General features: G+C 42.4%; 2 pseudogenes; both read left to right on the forward strand.

Annotated features, from left to right (window-relative positions):
- Window positions 1–15,147: 15,147 nt before the first annotated feature.
- LOC119541823 lies at window positions 15,148–15,868 on the forward strand (annotated as a pseudogene).
- Window positions 15,869–16,163: 295 nt separating this feature from the next.
- LOC119542969 lies at window positions 16,164–16,945 on the forward strand (annotated as a pseudogene).
- Window positions 16,946–17,348: the final 403 nt, after the last annotated feature.

A 17,348-nucleotide genomic window follows, 5' to 3' on the forward strand; every position in this document is an offset into this window, starting at 1 on the left:
CAGTGCCAGGGCCAGGCTTATCCCCAGGAATCATGTCCCACATTGCCAGGGAGATTTACACCCCTGGGAGTCATGTCCTATGTAAGAGGGAGGGCAGTAAATATATCTGCAGAGTTGGCTTAGAGAGTGTGCTAGTTTGAATGTATTGTGTCCCCCAAATGCCATTATCTTTGTGGTCTTGTGTGGGGCAGACATTTTTGGTGCTGGTTAGATTTGCTTGGAGTGTGCCCCACCCAGCTGTGGGCAATGATTCTGATGAGATGTTCTCATGGAGGCGTGGCCCCGCCCATTCAGGGTGGGCCTTGATCGGTGGAGCTATATAAATGAGCTGACTCAAAGAGAGGGAAGTGAGTGCAGCTGAGAGTGATGTTTTGAAGAGGAGCAAGCTTGCTAGAGAGGAACGTCCTGGGAGAAAGCCGTTTTGAGGCCGGAGCTTTGGAGCAGATGCCAGCTGCCTTCCTAGCTAACAGAGGTTTTCCGGAGGCCATTGGCCATCCTCCGGTGAGGGTACCTGATTGCTGATGTGTTACCTTGGACGCTTTGTGGCCTTAAGACTGTAATTGTGTAGTGAAATAAACCCCCGTTTTATAAAAGCCAAGCCATCTCTGGTGTTTTGCATTCTGCAGCATTAGCAAACTAGGACAGAGAGAGAGAGAGAGGCCACATCTGAGTAACAATAGAGGTTCCATGGGGGTGACTCTTAGGCTGGTCTCACATAGAAGTTGAAGTTTTAAAACACAGCCAGTATCGTCCTTTACCCTTTAGTCTGATTTGCCTTAGTCCTAACCGGATCAGCATCATTCATATCTCTAATTGGAGTCTGATCTCTTTTTCAGTTTTTTTTTAACAGTTATTGTATGGGGTAATGCTGACTTTCATAGCTGCAGAACCCTAGCTCTCAGTCTCAGGTGTCACACAGATACCCAATGTACCAGGGAATGACAAGGTTATACACAAAGATCCCAGCATCTCAGAATTTAGAAATAACTGTAACAACTCAGGAAGCCTTACAATAAGCCTTCCCCTGATAACTTATGCTCTCAAATTCTATTCTCAGAGTTTGCACATTATATTTAGTCCATATTAGTGAGATGTTATAACAGTGTAGGAGCACCTGGCCTGAGCAAGACAGGCCTGTGGAGCTAGGTGCACAGCAGCTTGCATAACCTAGGGCAGCTAATGTTTAACCTATCATCTTTGTGAACCAGTAGAGCAGGAATGTGATGCTAGACTCTGTACCTATAGAAGCCAGACCTCCAGTGTATAGTGTTAATCTGCAGTTTACCTCCTTCCTGAACTCCCTAAAATGTTATCACTCTTTTGGTTATCTATAAAGCCCCCACCCTATAATCCTCCTCTCTTTCCTGCACAACATAATTGATCCACCAGCACGATCCCATATCTCGAGACCCTGTTCCAGTGCTTATGCTCTCATACTCTTAGGAATGTCTTTGTCTCAAACCCTTATAACTGGCTTGGCCAGCCTCTTTAATTGTGTGGTTTGCCTGCCTGCTGAATGCTGCACCTGCCCAGTGAGAGAGAGTTGTTATGATCTCTACACCAACCCCTGTAAGTAAGCCCTGAATAAAGGTTCATGTATCAGAAAATACCCAGTGTCGTCTTTGGCCTCTCAACTGGCAAAGTCCTCACAGGTTGTGACAGTCTTTTCATTTCTGGCTTACGTCACTCATCATACTGTACTTAAGGTTCATTCACGTCATTGCATGCCTCACAACTGCCTTCTTGCAGCAATTCAATATACCATTGTATGGATACACCACAGTTTGCCCTTCTGTTCATGGGTTGATGTACCCTTAGGTCACCTCCATCCATTGCAAATTGTAAATACTGCCACCCTAAACCTTACTGTGCAAATGTCCATTCATGTCCCTGCTTTCAGAAAAAAACAGTATTTTTGAAAGATAAATCTGATGAGTTGGACTTCATTAAATTTTAAAACTGTTTTATGTAAAAGACACTATTACGGGGCATAGAGAGGTGTGTAATTTACTAAGTCCTATAGAGCAACTACTAAATAGCCAGGAACAACTAGTAAACAGTCTGGAACAACTGTTGGGGGATATCTGTGACTGTTCACACATCGTACAGCAGCCTGCAATGGATGGAATGGCTGACATTGCAGCATGAAAACTGTGAGTAAGGCTCCCCAAGCTGCAGAGCTGGTGCCCCTCCCCCACCAGCATAGCAGGCTGAGTTGAAAAACTTTGCTGTGGGAGAAAGACATAGTCTCTGCCAGGAGCAAGGGAATGTGGCTCAACCAAGCTCCAATTACAGTTTTAATTAATAAATTTGGACTACTGAGTGCAAGCTGCAGGCACAGATAGACCCAGAGCATGCAAGAATCTGGGGTTCCTCCCAGCAGAGAGGAGACAGGGCTGAAGGAAAAAAAAATTACATAACTAAATAAAAGCAGAGGCTTTTAGAGATGGCTGAGCTCAGAATACTGAAAAGTGGCTGTGTCCCAAGAGTGAGGGGCATGGAGGACTGGGTGCCAGCTTTGGTGGACTGGCAAGACTTGGGGGCTGGGGGCTGGCTCTGAAAAGGGGCTTTTGACCATTTTCCTTTTTTTCCTCTCATTCCAAGTAGCGCATTAGAGAAAACATTTTCAATTTTCAGCAGCTGACCCAGAGTCAGAGAGACAGGAGGAATTCAAGTGTAAAAGATAATGCCCTAAGATGTGTGTATCTTCCCTCAAAAGGGGGGTGGGGCCCAGCTCAAGTGGTGGCCCTCCCTCAGAGAATTCAGACCACAGGGCCTGAGGGTGAAAAAAAAGAAAAACAGAAACAACTTAAGCTTACCTTCTGACACCCCTAGCCCCTGGCTAGGACAGGGTGTACTGAGAATTAAAGGGATCACACATCATTACACCAGTGGGGAGCTGTGGGCTGACAAGCACCACCTGCTGGCCAGGATAGGAAAAGCACAAAGTCCAGAGGCCTCCCAGGAAAGTCAGACAAACTGCTGGGTTTCATCCTCAGGGAAATGTGATACTGATTACACCTTCCTCCTGAGACCTGGGCCCATCTGGTCTGGGAAAACCTGGGGTAATCAAGGAAATCAGATGCCTAGACAACAAAAAATTTTGAGTCACTCTAGGAAAACTGAAGACATGGCCCAGTCAAAGGAACAAACTTATACTTCAACTAAGATACAGGAATTGATACAGCTAATTATTAATCTAACAAATCTAAACTAATCCAACAGTCAAATCAATGAGTTGAAGGATGATATGGCAAAAGAGATGCAAAATATAAAGAAAGCAGTGGGCGAATGTAAGAAAGAACTCAGAAAGTGTGGAAAAACAATTGGCAGAACCTCTGGGAATGAAAGGCACAATACAAGAGATTCAAAACACAATGGAGACATGCAACAGCAGATTTGAAGAAGCAGAAGAAAAGGTTCATGAACTGGAGGACAGGACACCAGAAATCCTACATGCAAAAGAACAGATAGGGAAAAGAATGGAAAACTATGAGCAGCGTCTTGCAGAACTGAATGACAACATGTGTCATAGGTGTCCCAGAGGGAGAAGAGAAGGGAATAGGGGCAGAAACAATAATGGAGGAAACAAACACTGAAATTTTCCCATCTGTTATGGAAGATATAAAGTTACATATCCAAGAAGCACAGCATGCCCCAAACAGAATAGATCCAAATAGACCTATGCTGACACTTAATAATCAGATTATTAAATGTCAAAGACAAAGAATTCTAAAGGAAGCAAGAGAAAAGTGATCCGTCACATACAAGAAAGCTCAGTAAGACTATGTGCAGATTTCTCAGTAGAAACCATGGAGGTGAGAAGGCAGTGGTATGATATATTTGAGATACTGAAAGAGAAAAACCACCAACCAAGAATCCTAAATCCGGCAAAAATGTCCTTCAAAAATGAGGGAGAGTTTAAAATATTATCAGATGAACAGACACTGAGAGAGTTTGTGAACAAAATACCTGCTCTATAGGAAATACTAAGGGAGCAATACAGACACAGGAAAGACAGGAGAACCTGTCTTAGTACTCTTTGTACTGCCATGCCCTGTGATTAAAGTCAATGGAAAACTGCAACAACTCAATCGAGGCAGGACTACCAATGGCCAAGAAACTTCAGGAATGAAGCTTTGGGTCACCTCACCTGGCAAAGAACCATGGCCAGCTGAAGTGCTTGCTGAGGGTAAAGGGAACATGGAATGGGTAGTGGAAGAAGGTAGTGATAAATATGAGCTATGACCACATGACCAGTTACAAAACTGAGGACTATGATAGCATGAATTTTTCCTCATTTTCTTATGATATTTAAGTTAAAGGAAGTCAATTTTAAGAGTTAATGTCACCCAAGGACTTGCACCCTATTCTGGAGAGATTTAGTGTGTTTCTGGTTGTATGCAGGACAGTGGAATATTGTTAGGTGAAATATATATCTGTTATTGTTCTCTACTTAGAGATAAAGTATGGTTTAAGGCAATGTGCATAACTGCCAAGTTGACAAGGGGTGGACTGTGATGGTTAGGTTCATGTGTGAGTGAAATGTTTGATTGAATAATTTCCATGGAGGTGTGTTACCCTGCCCATTCAGGGTGAGTGTTAATTAGATCACTGCCTTCATATAAAGGAGTTCACAGACAGAAAGAGCAGAGCAGCTGCAGCTGAGAGACACATTTTGAAGACAGCCACTGGAAGCTGACACATTTTGGAGAACACCATTTTGAAACACCACCTGGGAGCAAGCAGACACCAGCCATGTGCCTTTCCAGCTAACAGAGGTTTTTGGACACCATCAGCCATCCTTCAGTGAAGGACCCCTATTGTTGATGCCTTACCTTGGACACTTTATGACCTTAAGACTGTAACTTCATAACCAAATAAAGCCCCTTTATAAAAGCCAATCCATTTCTGGTGTTTTGCAAAATGGCAGCATTAGCAAACTGGAACACAGAGGAAACAACATATGCAGAAGCCCTGAGGTGGGAGAAGGTTTAAAGAAGCAAGAGAAGGTACACAGGGACCAGACCTTGAAACATCAGTAGGCCATTTATAGGATTTATGCGTTTCCTTTTAGAGAAATGGTACATTATTGAAGCGTTTTAAGCAGAGTGTGGCAAAATCAGATTTACATGTTTTTAAAGGTCACTAGTGAAAAAAATCAGAGAATAATGGTAACTAATTTTTATTGCTTTTCACAATTTAGAAATGACGATTTGGGTTGCCTGAAAAAAAATGACCAAGCATAATCAGCTGGTTCTGTTAGACTACAAGTGCAAGGAAGATTGAGCACTCCAGGAATCTATGGAGAGAATGTGCTTGGAGGAGATAGGGGATAAACCTCTATCAAGAATAAATACAATTTAGATAGGCAAGGTTAGATTAGAAGATATATAAGGCCCTGTCCACATTAAATCTCCATATTTGCCTGTGTTCTTGTTCAGTTTGTCTTCTCCAGACAGGCAGTCTACCTGGAATTTCTAAACATGGCCTGTATTTTTCCATTTTGCTTAAGTTGTTCACCATTTGGCCTCATCACCTGTTGCTATTCTAATGTCCAGTTCAGATGATCTGTCTTATGAAATCTTTCCTGATCCCCACAGAAATTCACTTCTCTTTTTGTTGTATTCCTATACTACTTTTTTTGTGTGTGCCAGGAATATATGTTCTGTTCTTTTTATCTCTAGATTGTAAGCTCCTGGAGAGTAAGGTCAGTGCCTTTCTTTAGTGTGGTTTCTAAAGAGTAGCCACTCAATAAATATTTGTTAAAAGAATGAAAAATAATAATAAATGCTAGAGCATGTAAGGAAGTTTAAATGTAGCACAAAAAGCCTTTCTGGAGTGCAAATTTTGAATTTTTTTAGCAAAATGTAATTCAGTGGATTAATTGAAAGAAAAGAAGGCACCAGGGAGACCCAAATTAGCATCCAGGAAAATGAAAGGGAAGAAATATCTTGAAGCATAGAGCAAAGATAAAGAGATGGGAAGCAAGTGGAAAAGAATAAGCAGCAAAGAGAACAGATCCTAAAACCCTGACATGTGAATAGCAGCAGCAGAAAAAGAAAAAGGAACCAATGGGGGATGGGCAAGTATTGTACTAACATAAGAAAATTTTCCTAGACTGAAGAAAACCTGAGACTGAAGTTAAAAGTATTAACCAGGTTGTAGACTGATATAATCAGGAAAAGCATATGCCTTGGCATATCCTAGTAAAATTACAGAACTCTAAGGTGAAAGAAAAAAATCATATTAGCATCTAGGCAGAAAGAATTAGGAAGAAGGAAGAAGTCAGACTTGTCCTGGACTTCATGATTGACACAGATGATCATGCAAACCTCCCTGAAAATTCTTTCACTTGATCTTGGTTGCTACTCTGTCTCGGTGTTCCGTCCTTCATCATTTTTTAACAGATCTTTATATATTCTGCATATAAATATACATATATCCTTTGGCCCACAATTTGTCCTTCTAGTAATCTAATCCATAGAAATAAAAGCACCAGGATAGAATGACATGTGTGAGGATGTTTCTATTGGAAAAACTTATGGTAAATGACTGGAATACTTTTCAAAGAAATGGTCAAACAAATTATGGGATATTTTGAAGTATTATAAAAACATTAAAAGGGATGAGTAAGAGCTAAACAAGTTGATCTGATGACACTGAGGGGAAAAATGAAGATTCAGAGAACTGTCTAATATGTTCACAGCCAAATGGAACTTTTTCTTTATAGTACATGTTTATATACATGTAACACTGGAAAGTAAACTCAAATACTCTGAGGAATTTGTTTATTGTTCACCACTTTTTTGCCAGTGTTATGAAGAGCAGTATAAGCATGGAGAAAAAAATTAGAAAGGGTGTGATGGTCAGCTTCATGTGTCAGCCTGGCCAGGTGATGGTGTCCAGGTGTCTGGTCAAGCAAGCACTGGCCTAACCATTACTGTAAGGACATTTGTGGCTGATTAATAAACAAGAAGGCTGGTTTTTTTAAATCATCAGTCAGTTGGCTGCAGCTTTGATTACATTAACAAAGGGCATGTCTTCCACAATGAGAGAATTCAATCAGCTGGATTTAATCCAGTCAGCTGAAGACTTTTAAGAGAGACAGATAGAGGACTTTCACTTTCTTCTTTGACTAGCCAGCAAAGCATTTCCAGAGGAGTTCATCGAACAACTTCATCAGAGTTGTGAATTCACTGCCTGAGGAGTACATCGAACACCTTCATTGGAGTTGCCAGTTTGCTGCCTGCCCTATGGAATTTGGACTCGTGGACACCCACAGTTGCATGAGATACTTTTATAAAATCTTATATTTAGATATCTCTTTCTGATTCTGTTTCCCTAGAGAACCCTGTAATACAACTTGGTACTTGGAGTGGTTCTTGAAAAAACAGAGTCTTAAAGTGGGATTTAAAATTGATTTTCCTCTCTGATTAGATTCAAAAGTCCTAATGACTCCATTTCCAATAATCAAGATGTCACTGACAGCCCATGGCATTAGTTGGCAATGGAGATATGCAAAATATCACCATTTGATTCTCCTAACCATACTCTTGTATGAAGCAAGGCAGTGGGTGACAGTGTTTTGGACATGTTAACAGAGTTTTGCAGAGTTAAGAAGTATAATGATGTTGGCTGGCTGCTGTTAGATATGCTGGATAATGTTATAAGAGAAAGGAATGAGTTAAAGGCTTCAAATTTGAAATTTAAGCACTGTATGACAGATGTAAATGTTTCTATGTGTGCCTGGAAGAAAATCTTATTTCCTGTGGCTGCTGACTTGAGATTTCTGAAAGCCAGACCCAGATTCTCATTGTGCGAGTAGCAGATTTACAGCCTAAACTAAAATCTCAACCTCACAGGGTATCCACTGTTAAAGTAAAGGCATTGATTGGAAAAGAATGGGATCCTGAAACTTAGGATGAGGACACGTGGATTGATAATAATGGCAGTGAGGAGATTGGAATCCTGGATTCTGCTAAGTGTTAGATATACCCGTAGTGGTCTCTCCTGAGGAAACAGCTTCCCCACCTCCAGAATCTCTGCCTCACTAAGAATCTCTACCTCACTAAGCAGAGATTCTGCATTCAGAGTTGTAGCTCAAGTGGTTACAAAGGGTGTTAACAATTTGTTTGCATGGTTGGCTGAAATGTGGATCAAAAGGTGGCTGACATTACCTGAGGCTGAAATGCCAGAACTGCCCTGGTATAATGTAGAGGAGGGGATTCAAATGCTAGATACATTGGAATGTTGGAGTAGATTCATCATGGAGGACCTGCTCACACACCCCTGGAATGTCCATAGGACACACCTTTTACCAGGACTGTGAGGAATAAATTTGTGAGACTAGCTCCATCATCCCTGAAGAGCTCTGTAGTCTCCCTTTTCTGTAGGTTAGATATTACCGTAGGAACTGCTGTCACTGAACTGAAATCCTTGAACACAATGGGGATAATTGGGTCCCGAGCTGGCAGAAGCCAAGTGGCTGCAGTTAATCACCACAAAGTGGGCATGGCTACCATAATGGGAAACAGGCTCAAAACAGCAGTTAAAATAATCTGACTCTCAGAGACTTATGGTGTTGACTAGTAGATCATGGAGTACCTAGCAGTAAAATAGACGGGCAGTCTACTAAATTCTTGTTTGAATGATATAAGCGGAAGAATTCTAGGTCAAGTGAACAAAAGTCTACCTTGAATTACAAAAACAGAGAGTCTTGGCCCCTCAATCAACTCCCAGACTTGAGACAGTTTACAGATCCAGAGCCCCTTGAATGAGGGCAAGGCTGGGTACTCTTGGGGAAGGATGCTGTTACAGTGCCAAAAATTTATACTGTTAATCTTCCAGCCTTCCCCAGTGGAATCAGCAGCCTTTTACCAGGGTAACTGTGCATTGGGGAAAAGGAAATGTTCAGATATTTTGGGGATACTTAGACACTGGTTCAGAAGGGACATTAATTCCAGGAGACCCAAAACATCACTCTGGTCCACCAGTCAGCATTGGGGCTTATGGAGGTCAGCTGATTGATGAAGTTTTAGCTCAGGATCATCTCATAGTGGGTCCAGTGGGTCCCCGGACCCATTCTGTGGTTATTTCCCTAGCTCAGGAATGCATAATTGGGATAGAAATAGTCAGAAACTGGCAGAATCCTCACATTGGTTCCCTGACTCATGGAGTGAGGGCTATTATGGTGGGAAAGGCCATAAGGAAGCTGCTAGAACTACCCCAATGAGCAAAATAGTAAACCAGAAGCAATACCAGATTACTGGAGGGATTGTCGAGATTAATGCCACTCTTAAGGACTTGAAGGATGCAGGGGTGGTGATTCTCACCACATCCCCATTCAACTCTCCTATTTGGCCTGTGCAGAAAACAGATGGGTCTTGGATTATCATAAGCTTAACCAGGTGGTTACTCCTATTGCAGCTGCTGTTCCAGGTGTGGCATCATTGCTTGAGCAAATCAACACATCACCTGGTACCTGGTATGCAGCTATTGATTGGCAAATGCTTTTCTCTCAATAGCTGTTAGTAAGGACCACGAGAAACAGTTTGCACTCAGCTGTCAAGGCCAGCAGTATACATTCACTGTGCTACTTCAGAGGTATATCAACTTCCCAGCCCTATGTCATAACATTATCCACAGGGATCTTGATCATTTCTCCCTCCCACAAGACATCACACTGGTCCATTATATTGTTGATATTATGTTGATTGGACCTAGTGAGCAAGTAGCAGCAACTACTCAAGATTTGTTGGTAAGGTATTTGGGTGTCAGAGGATGGGAGATAAATCCAACAAAAATACAGAGGCCTTCCACCTCAGTAAATTTCTAGGTGTCCAGTGGTATGGGGGCATGTTGAGATATCCCTTCTAAGGTGAAGGATAAGCTGTTGCATCTGGCCCCTCAGATGACCAAAAAAGAGGCACAACACCCATTTGGCCTCTTTGGATTTTGCAGGCAACATATTCCTCATTTGGGTTTACTACTCCAGCCCATTTACCAAGTGACCAGAAAAGATTCTAGTTTTGAGTGGAGACTGGAACAAGATGAGGCTCTATGACAGGTCCAGGCTGCTGTGCAAGTTGCTCTGCCACTTGGGCCATATGATCCAGCTGACCCAATGGTGCTGGAAGTGTCAGTGGCAAATAGAGATGCTCTTTGGATACTTTGGCAGGCTCCTAAAGGAGAATCACAATGCAGGCCCTTAGGGTTTTGAAGTAAAGCTTACTATTCTCTGCAGATAACTACTCTCCATTTGAGAAACAGCTTTTGGCCTACTGTTGGGCCCTAGTAGAGACAGAATGCTTAGCCATGGGCCACCAAGTTACCTTGAGACCTGAGTTACCTATCATGAGCTGGGTGTTGTCTGACCTGCCAAGCCATAAAGTTGGGCATGCACAACAGCACTCCATCATAAAATGGACATAGTATATATGAGATAGGGCTCAAGAAGGTCCTGAAGGCACAAGTAAGTTACATGTGGAAGTGCCCCAAATGCCCATGGATCCCACTCCTTCCACCTTACCTTCTCTTTCCCAGCCCACACCATGGCATCTTGGGGAGTTACTTGCAATCAGTTGAATGAGGAAGAGAAACTCAGCCCTGGTTTACAGATGATTCTGCATGATATGCAGGCACCAACCAAAAGTGGACAGCTGTAGTACTGCAGCCCCTTTCTGGGGTTTCCCTGAAGGCAGTGGTGAGGGGAAATCTTCCCAGTGGGTGGTACTTCGAGCAGTGCACCTGATTATACATTTTGCTTGGAAGGAGAACTGGACAGAGGTGCATCTGTATGCTGACATTGGGCTGCGGCTAATGGTTTGGCTGGATGGTCAGGGGCATGGAAAGAACATCATTGGCAAATTGGTGACAGAATTCTGGGGAAGAGATATGTGGATAGACCTTTCTGAGTCGGAAAAAAACATGAAGATTATTTGTGTCCCACTTGAATGCTCACCAGAGGGTGACTTCAGCAGAGGACAATTTTAATAATCAAGTGGATAAGATGATCCGTTTGGTGGATACGAATCAGCCTCTTTCCCCAGCAACTTCTGTCCTTGCCCATTGGGTTCATGAACAAAGTGGTCATGGTGGCAGAGATGGAGGTTATGCATGGGCTCAGCAACATGGACTTCCACTCACCAAGGCTGCCCTGGCCACAGCCACTGCTGAGTGACCAATCTTCCAGCATCAGAGACCCACACTCAGTCCCTGATATGGCACCCTTCCCCAAGGTGATCAGCCTGCCACCTGGTGGCAGGTTTATTACATTGGACCACTTCCATCATGGAAGGAGCAGTGACTTTTTTCTCACTGGAATTGACACACCTTCTGGATATGGCTTTCCCTTTCCTGCAATGTTTCTGCCAAAACTACCATCCGTGGACTTATGGAATGCCTTTTCTACCATCATGGTATTCCACACAGCATTGCTTCTTAACCAAGGAACCCACTTCACAGCAAATGAAGTGAGGGAATTGGCACATGCTCATGTAATTCTCTGGTCTTACCATGCAGCCCCATCATCCAGAGGCAGCTGGGTTGATAGAACAGTGGAATGGCCTGTTGAAGACTCAATTATGGTGCCAGCTAGTTGGCAATGTCTTGCAAGGCTGGGGTAGTGTTCTCCAGGAGGCTGTGCATGCTCTGAATCAGCATCCACTCTATGGTGCTGTATCTCCCATAGCTAGGATTCATGGGTTGAGAAATTAAGGGGTGGTAACAGGAGTGGCACCACTCACTATCCTAGTGATCCACTAGGAAAATTTTTGCTTCCTATCCCTACAAGCTTAAGTTCTGCTGGTCTACAAGTCTTAGTTCCAAAAGGAGAAGTGCTTCCACCAGGAAACAAAAATAATTCCATTGAATTGGATGTTAAGACTGCCACCTGGCTACTTTTGGCTTCTTATGCTTCTGTATCAGCAGACGAGGAAGGGGATTACTGTATTGGCTGGGGTGATTGATCCTGAGTATCTAGGGGAAATAGCACTGCAACTACACAATGGAGGTAAAGAAGAGTTTTCCTGGAATACAGGATATCCCCTATGACATTTCTTATTACTACTGCACCTTGTGATTAAAGTCAATGGAAAACTGCAACAACCCAATCCAGTCAGGACTACCAATGGCCAAGAACTTCAGGAATGAAGATTTGGGTCACCCCACCTGGCAAAGAACCATGGCCATCTGAAGTGTTTGCTAAGAGTCAAGGGAACATGGAATGGGTAGTGGAAGAAGGAATTGATATATATGAACTATGACCACAAAGTCACAGAAACGAGGACCATGATGACATGAATATTTCCTCCTTGTTTTGAGTATGTTTTTATTTGTAAAGCTAAATCTTTGTTTTCTTCTCTATTTTATCCTCTAATCATATGACATAAGCTGTATTTTTCATTTTGCACTATTTAAGTTAAAGGAAATAAATTTTAAGAGTTAATGTCACCCAAGGACTTGCACCCTATTCTGGAGAGATTTAGTGCATTTCTGGTTGTATGCCAGACAGCAGAATATTGTTAGGTGAAATATATGTCTGTTATTATTCTCTATTTAAATAAAGTATGGCTTAAGGTAATGTGGGTCACTGCCAATTTGACAAGGGGTGAACTGTGATGGTTAGTTTCATGTGTCAACTTGGCCAGGTAATGGTGCCCAGGTGTCTGTTCAAGCAAGTATTGGCCTAACCAATACTGCAAGGACATTTGTGGCTAGTTAATAAACCAGAAGGCTGGTTTATTAAATCATCAGTCAATTGGCTGCAGCTTTGACTGATTACATTAATGATGGGTGTGTCTTCCACAATGAGAGAATTCAATCAGCTGGATTCAATCCAATCAGTTGAAGACTTTTAAGTGAGACAGAGGACCTTCACTTTTTCCACTAGCCAGTGAAGTGTTTCCTGAGGAGCTCATCAGACACCTTCATTGGACTTGCCAGTTTGCTGCCTGCCCTATGGAATTTGAATTCTTGCATCAGCACAGTTGTATGAGATACTTTTATAAAATCTTATATTTAGATATCTCTTTTTGATTCTGTTTCCCTAGAGAACCTTAACTAATGCAAAGGGAGATACTACATTGATGGTTTATTATGTGTGTAGTGTTAGGGCAGAAGGTGGCCAAGAAAAATAAAATCCTATCCTAACTCAAAAAGCATACATATCATTCCATTTATATATTTGTTTAAAAAAACCATGTGTATGTATGGTTGAAGGAATGTTTCAAAGTTTGTCAGTTCAAAAAAATTGTGCAGACTTTTCACTCTACCATTTTACACTGTTATGTTATACATAATATTTCTGTTAATTTTAATTCATAAGAATTTTTCAATAAAATATTTACAGTAAGCATGGGGAACTCTCAAAAAAGATTCTCAGTTTGGTGAGTGGATATTTGGTGGTATTAAAGGATTATTAATTTTTAGTTGTGGTAATAATGTTTTGGGTATTTAAAAAAAATAACCACCTTCTGATCTTTTAGAAATATGTACTTAAGTATTTAAGAACATGATAGGGTGTTTGGGATTTGTCTCAGAGTCATCCAATCTGACTAGGTTGGGATAAAATTGGGGTGCAGATGGAACAAAATTGCCCAGGTATTTACAAATGTTGAAGCTGGGTTATGGTACAATGGGAATTCATTATACTGAGGTAATTATACTACTGAAAATTCCCATATAAATTGTTCCAAACTTAAAAACTTGCAGGTAGTCTCAATGACCAACTCCATTCATCTCTCAAATTTACATTTTATAGCAATTCTCTGTCCTGGAATGTACTGCAAACCTTCATTGTTTGTTTTGTAGTTACTTCAGATTACTATTTGGAATATTACTATTACTTCAGAATATCAAAAAAATCTCTTCGATAGGTCAAATGTGTGAGTCACCCTTATTATTCAGGTAAAAATGGATTGATTTACCTAATTCTAGTGTTACACTTTGTCAAGATTCTTTTATCTGTTCCAGTTGAGGATAAATAATTCCATCCTAAGTTTCAAAGCTGTGACCACTGTTTACCTGGCTCAATCACTTCTATGTGAATGGTATAACAACCTGTCAAAATCACTATCTATTCTCTACAAATTTCTTATAATGCTGCATATTCAAACAATTCTTTTTGTTGTTTTACAAAGGTCCTCCCCGTCCCAGTAACCAAGTGAGCAATCACCCAATAAGGGAACCAATTCATCAGTCAATGAATTAGCAGTATTTTGAGGGACAGAGAGTCAGAAGACAGGATGTCTCCTAAGAAGTTACAGTGTAGCCAAGGAGACGAGTGAAATTAACAGTCATACCAGGTCTGATGTATTTAAGGGCTAAATTCTGTATAGAGATTGTGGATAGTAAAGCCAGTTTTGGTGAGTTTGAGGGTATCAGATTTGTTCAAAGAAAAGACTTTGGACAAGGTAAAATGAGAAGGAAATTCCTCCCAGTAGGCCACCTTGCAGAGATAGTGGCATGATGCTATCAGCCAAAAATGGAGAAAGTACAGGAACTCCCAGGGAAGTGGAGAAGCAGAGGGGACTTATGTGTCTAGGTGATGTCAACCAGCAGCATGGTGGGGAATCTCTGGGTCAGAGAGCTCCAAATGATGGTGGCAGTTTAGTCTTATAGCTATTGGCTTTGTCTTATCTATGGTTGACTGATATTGTGTGCAGGCTTGTGGAGATCTGCAAATTTGGCAGTCTATAAATGGCTAAAACAAGCTTATTTGAGTTGCATTTAAAGCCAATGGGTGCATAAAATATTGAATTTGGTGCTGGCAGGCTTTTGGCTAATGGTCCTATCCTGCTCTGAAGAAGTGAGCAGCATAGGAGTCAATATACAGGTACATTTTTGATATATATATGTCCTTTAATAATTTCCTGTCTCCCCACCCTTTTGTCCCCAAGATCAGATGGTTTCCCTCAGGCATACTTTCATTCTTGATGCTTAGGATGGTCTGATAGGGATGTGTGGCTGGAAACTAATAAATAATTTCCACTTCCCCATCCTTAAATTGAAGGCATCATTAAAACTGATGTGTGGACACCACAGCCATGGCTGCTGCTGCCTGAGGAGTGGGCTTGGGAAGGAAGTGACCACAGCTCTCAGAGCTTCACTGGGAAGTGCCTGTGCCTCCTGCAGTTCTGCACAGGAATGATTATGGATAAAAGTGAGCTGGTACAGAAAGCCAAGCTTGCTAAACAGGGTGAATACTATAATGATATGGCGGCAGCCACAAAGGCAGTCACTGAACAGGGGCACCAACTTCCTAATGAAGAGAGAAATCTGTTACCTAGAAGACTGTGGTTGGGGTCTGTCACTCTTCCTTGCTTGTGATCTCCAGCATTGAACAGAAAACTAAGAGGAGTGAGAAGCAGCAGCAAATGAGCAAAGAGTACTGTGAGAAGAAAGAGGTGGAGCTGTGGAACATCTGCAATGATGTTTTGGAGATGTTGGACAAATATCCTATTCCCAAATGCTACGCAACCAGAAAGTAAGGTGTTCTACTTGAAAATGAGAGGAGATTAGGTATCTTTCTGAGGTGGCATCTGGAGACAGTAAACAAACCACTGTGTCAAACTCCCAGGAGGCTTATCAGGAAGCATTTGAAATAATAAGAAAAGCAGCCTACACACCCAGTTTGAATTGGCCTGGCATTTAATTTCTCAGTCTTTTACTATTAAATTCTAAATTCTTCTGAAGAGACTGGCAGCCTGGCAAAAATGGCATTTGATGAGGCAATTGCTGAATTGGATACACTGAATGAAGTATCTTATAAAGCATCCTGATCATGCCGTTACTTAGGGACAGTCTGACTCTGTGAATGTCAGAAAACCAAGGAGATGACAAAGATGCTGGGGAGGGAGAGAACTAATGTTTCGTGCTTCCTGATCTATTCAGTGTCACTCTGTACCTTCCACCTAGATCCTTTTGTGCAATTAAAAAACAAAAACAACAAAAAAAACAGAATTATATGTCGACGTTTGGTTTTTCACAGCCTCAGTTTAGCAAAAAAAGTCTGTGAGACAAACAACTGGTATTTCTGCTTAAAACCCAGATTGGTCATGTCACATATATGCCACGGTGTTCTGAATGTTTTGAATTTGATTTACATTGACAGGAGTACCATGTGCTTAATTTTTTTAAAAAAAAACTGAACACTGTTGACTATGGGATTTGGTAATTTAGCAGAACTCTTACTGGTAGAAAAGATAGACCTGAATTATGTGTAACTTTTTGGAAAGTTTAACCTGATACCAAAATAGTCACTGAGGCCTCTGGACTTCTCTGGGGCCAGCAGCCGCCCAACCAGAGGCCCTGGGCCATGGGCTCAGGTGACGACCTTGGGCTCCGTGTCCAACCAGCTCTTTGCAGGTGGCTGCGCCAAGGCAGTTGCAGAGGCAATGGAGAACGCGGCCGGGGAGGCAGAGGAGCCGGAGCTGTTGCACAGTGCTGGCATCGGTAAGTGGTTCAAAGTGCGCATGGAGTTTGGCTCCCTGATGGTGACGGCCGGCTCCGGAATCGCACTCGACCCCCCAGTGGACGTCTTTGTGCATCTGAGTAAGCTGCATATAGAGAGCTTCAGGAGCCTGAAGGAGGGTGAGTCAGTGGAGTTCACCTTTAAGAAGTCTGCCAAGGATCCGGAATCTCTGTGTCACTGGATCTTGTGGGGGTTCTGTTTGGGGAGTGAGAGGTGGCCAAAGGGGAAGAACATGCAGAAACGCAAAACAGGAGACAGGTGCTACAACTGTGGCGGTCTAGACCATCATGCCAAGGAATGCAAGCTGTCACCCAAGCCCCAAAAATGCCACTTCTGCCAGAGCATCAGCCATATGGTGGCCTCATGTCCACTGAAGGCTCAGCAGCCCCCAGCTCACAGGGAAAGCCCTCCTGCTTTCCGGAGGAAGAAGAGATCCACAGCCCTGTCCTGCTCCCAGAGGCCCAGAATTGAGCCACAGCATATGGGGGCAATCCATTTGAGATCAGGAAGTTCCAAGGAGCAGGCATCAATCGGCAGAGTGGAGAAAGTGGGAGAGGGTAGATAGGGGGCAGGTTGCACTGCCGGCAGCATCGCCCTGTCTTTCATCTTGGCGGGGGGAGGGGGTGAGGCAAAGGAACGCTAACCATGCTCTATCCAAATACAAGTGAGGGCTTTCAGGAGAAATACCCCTAGAGCCTGCATGAAATACCCTAGAATCTCTAGTTTTTTGACAGTGGCCTGGATAGGGAAGTTTTCCTTTGAAAGAGGATTTATAAAAATTTCTCATGCCAGAGTGAAAAGATGAGAGCAGATTGATGGACCCAAGCCAGGAGCCACTACATTCTGTGGGAGGGAATCTCTCAGAGGTCGGGCA

This window comes from Choloepus didactylus, chromosome 8, assembly GCF_015220235.1.
Source record: "Choloepus didactylus isolate mChoDid1 chromosome 8, mChoDid1.pri, whole genome shotgun sequence".
Lineage (NCBI taxonomy): Eukaryota > Metazoa > Chordata > Mammalia > Pilosa > Megalonychidae > Choloepus > Choloepus didactylus.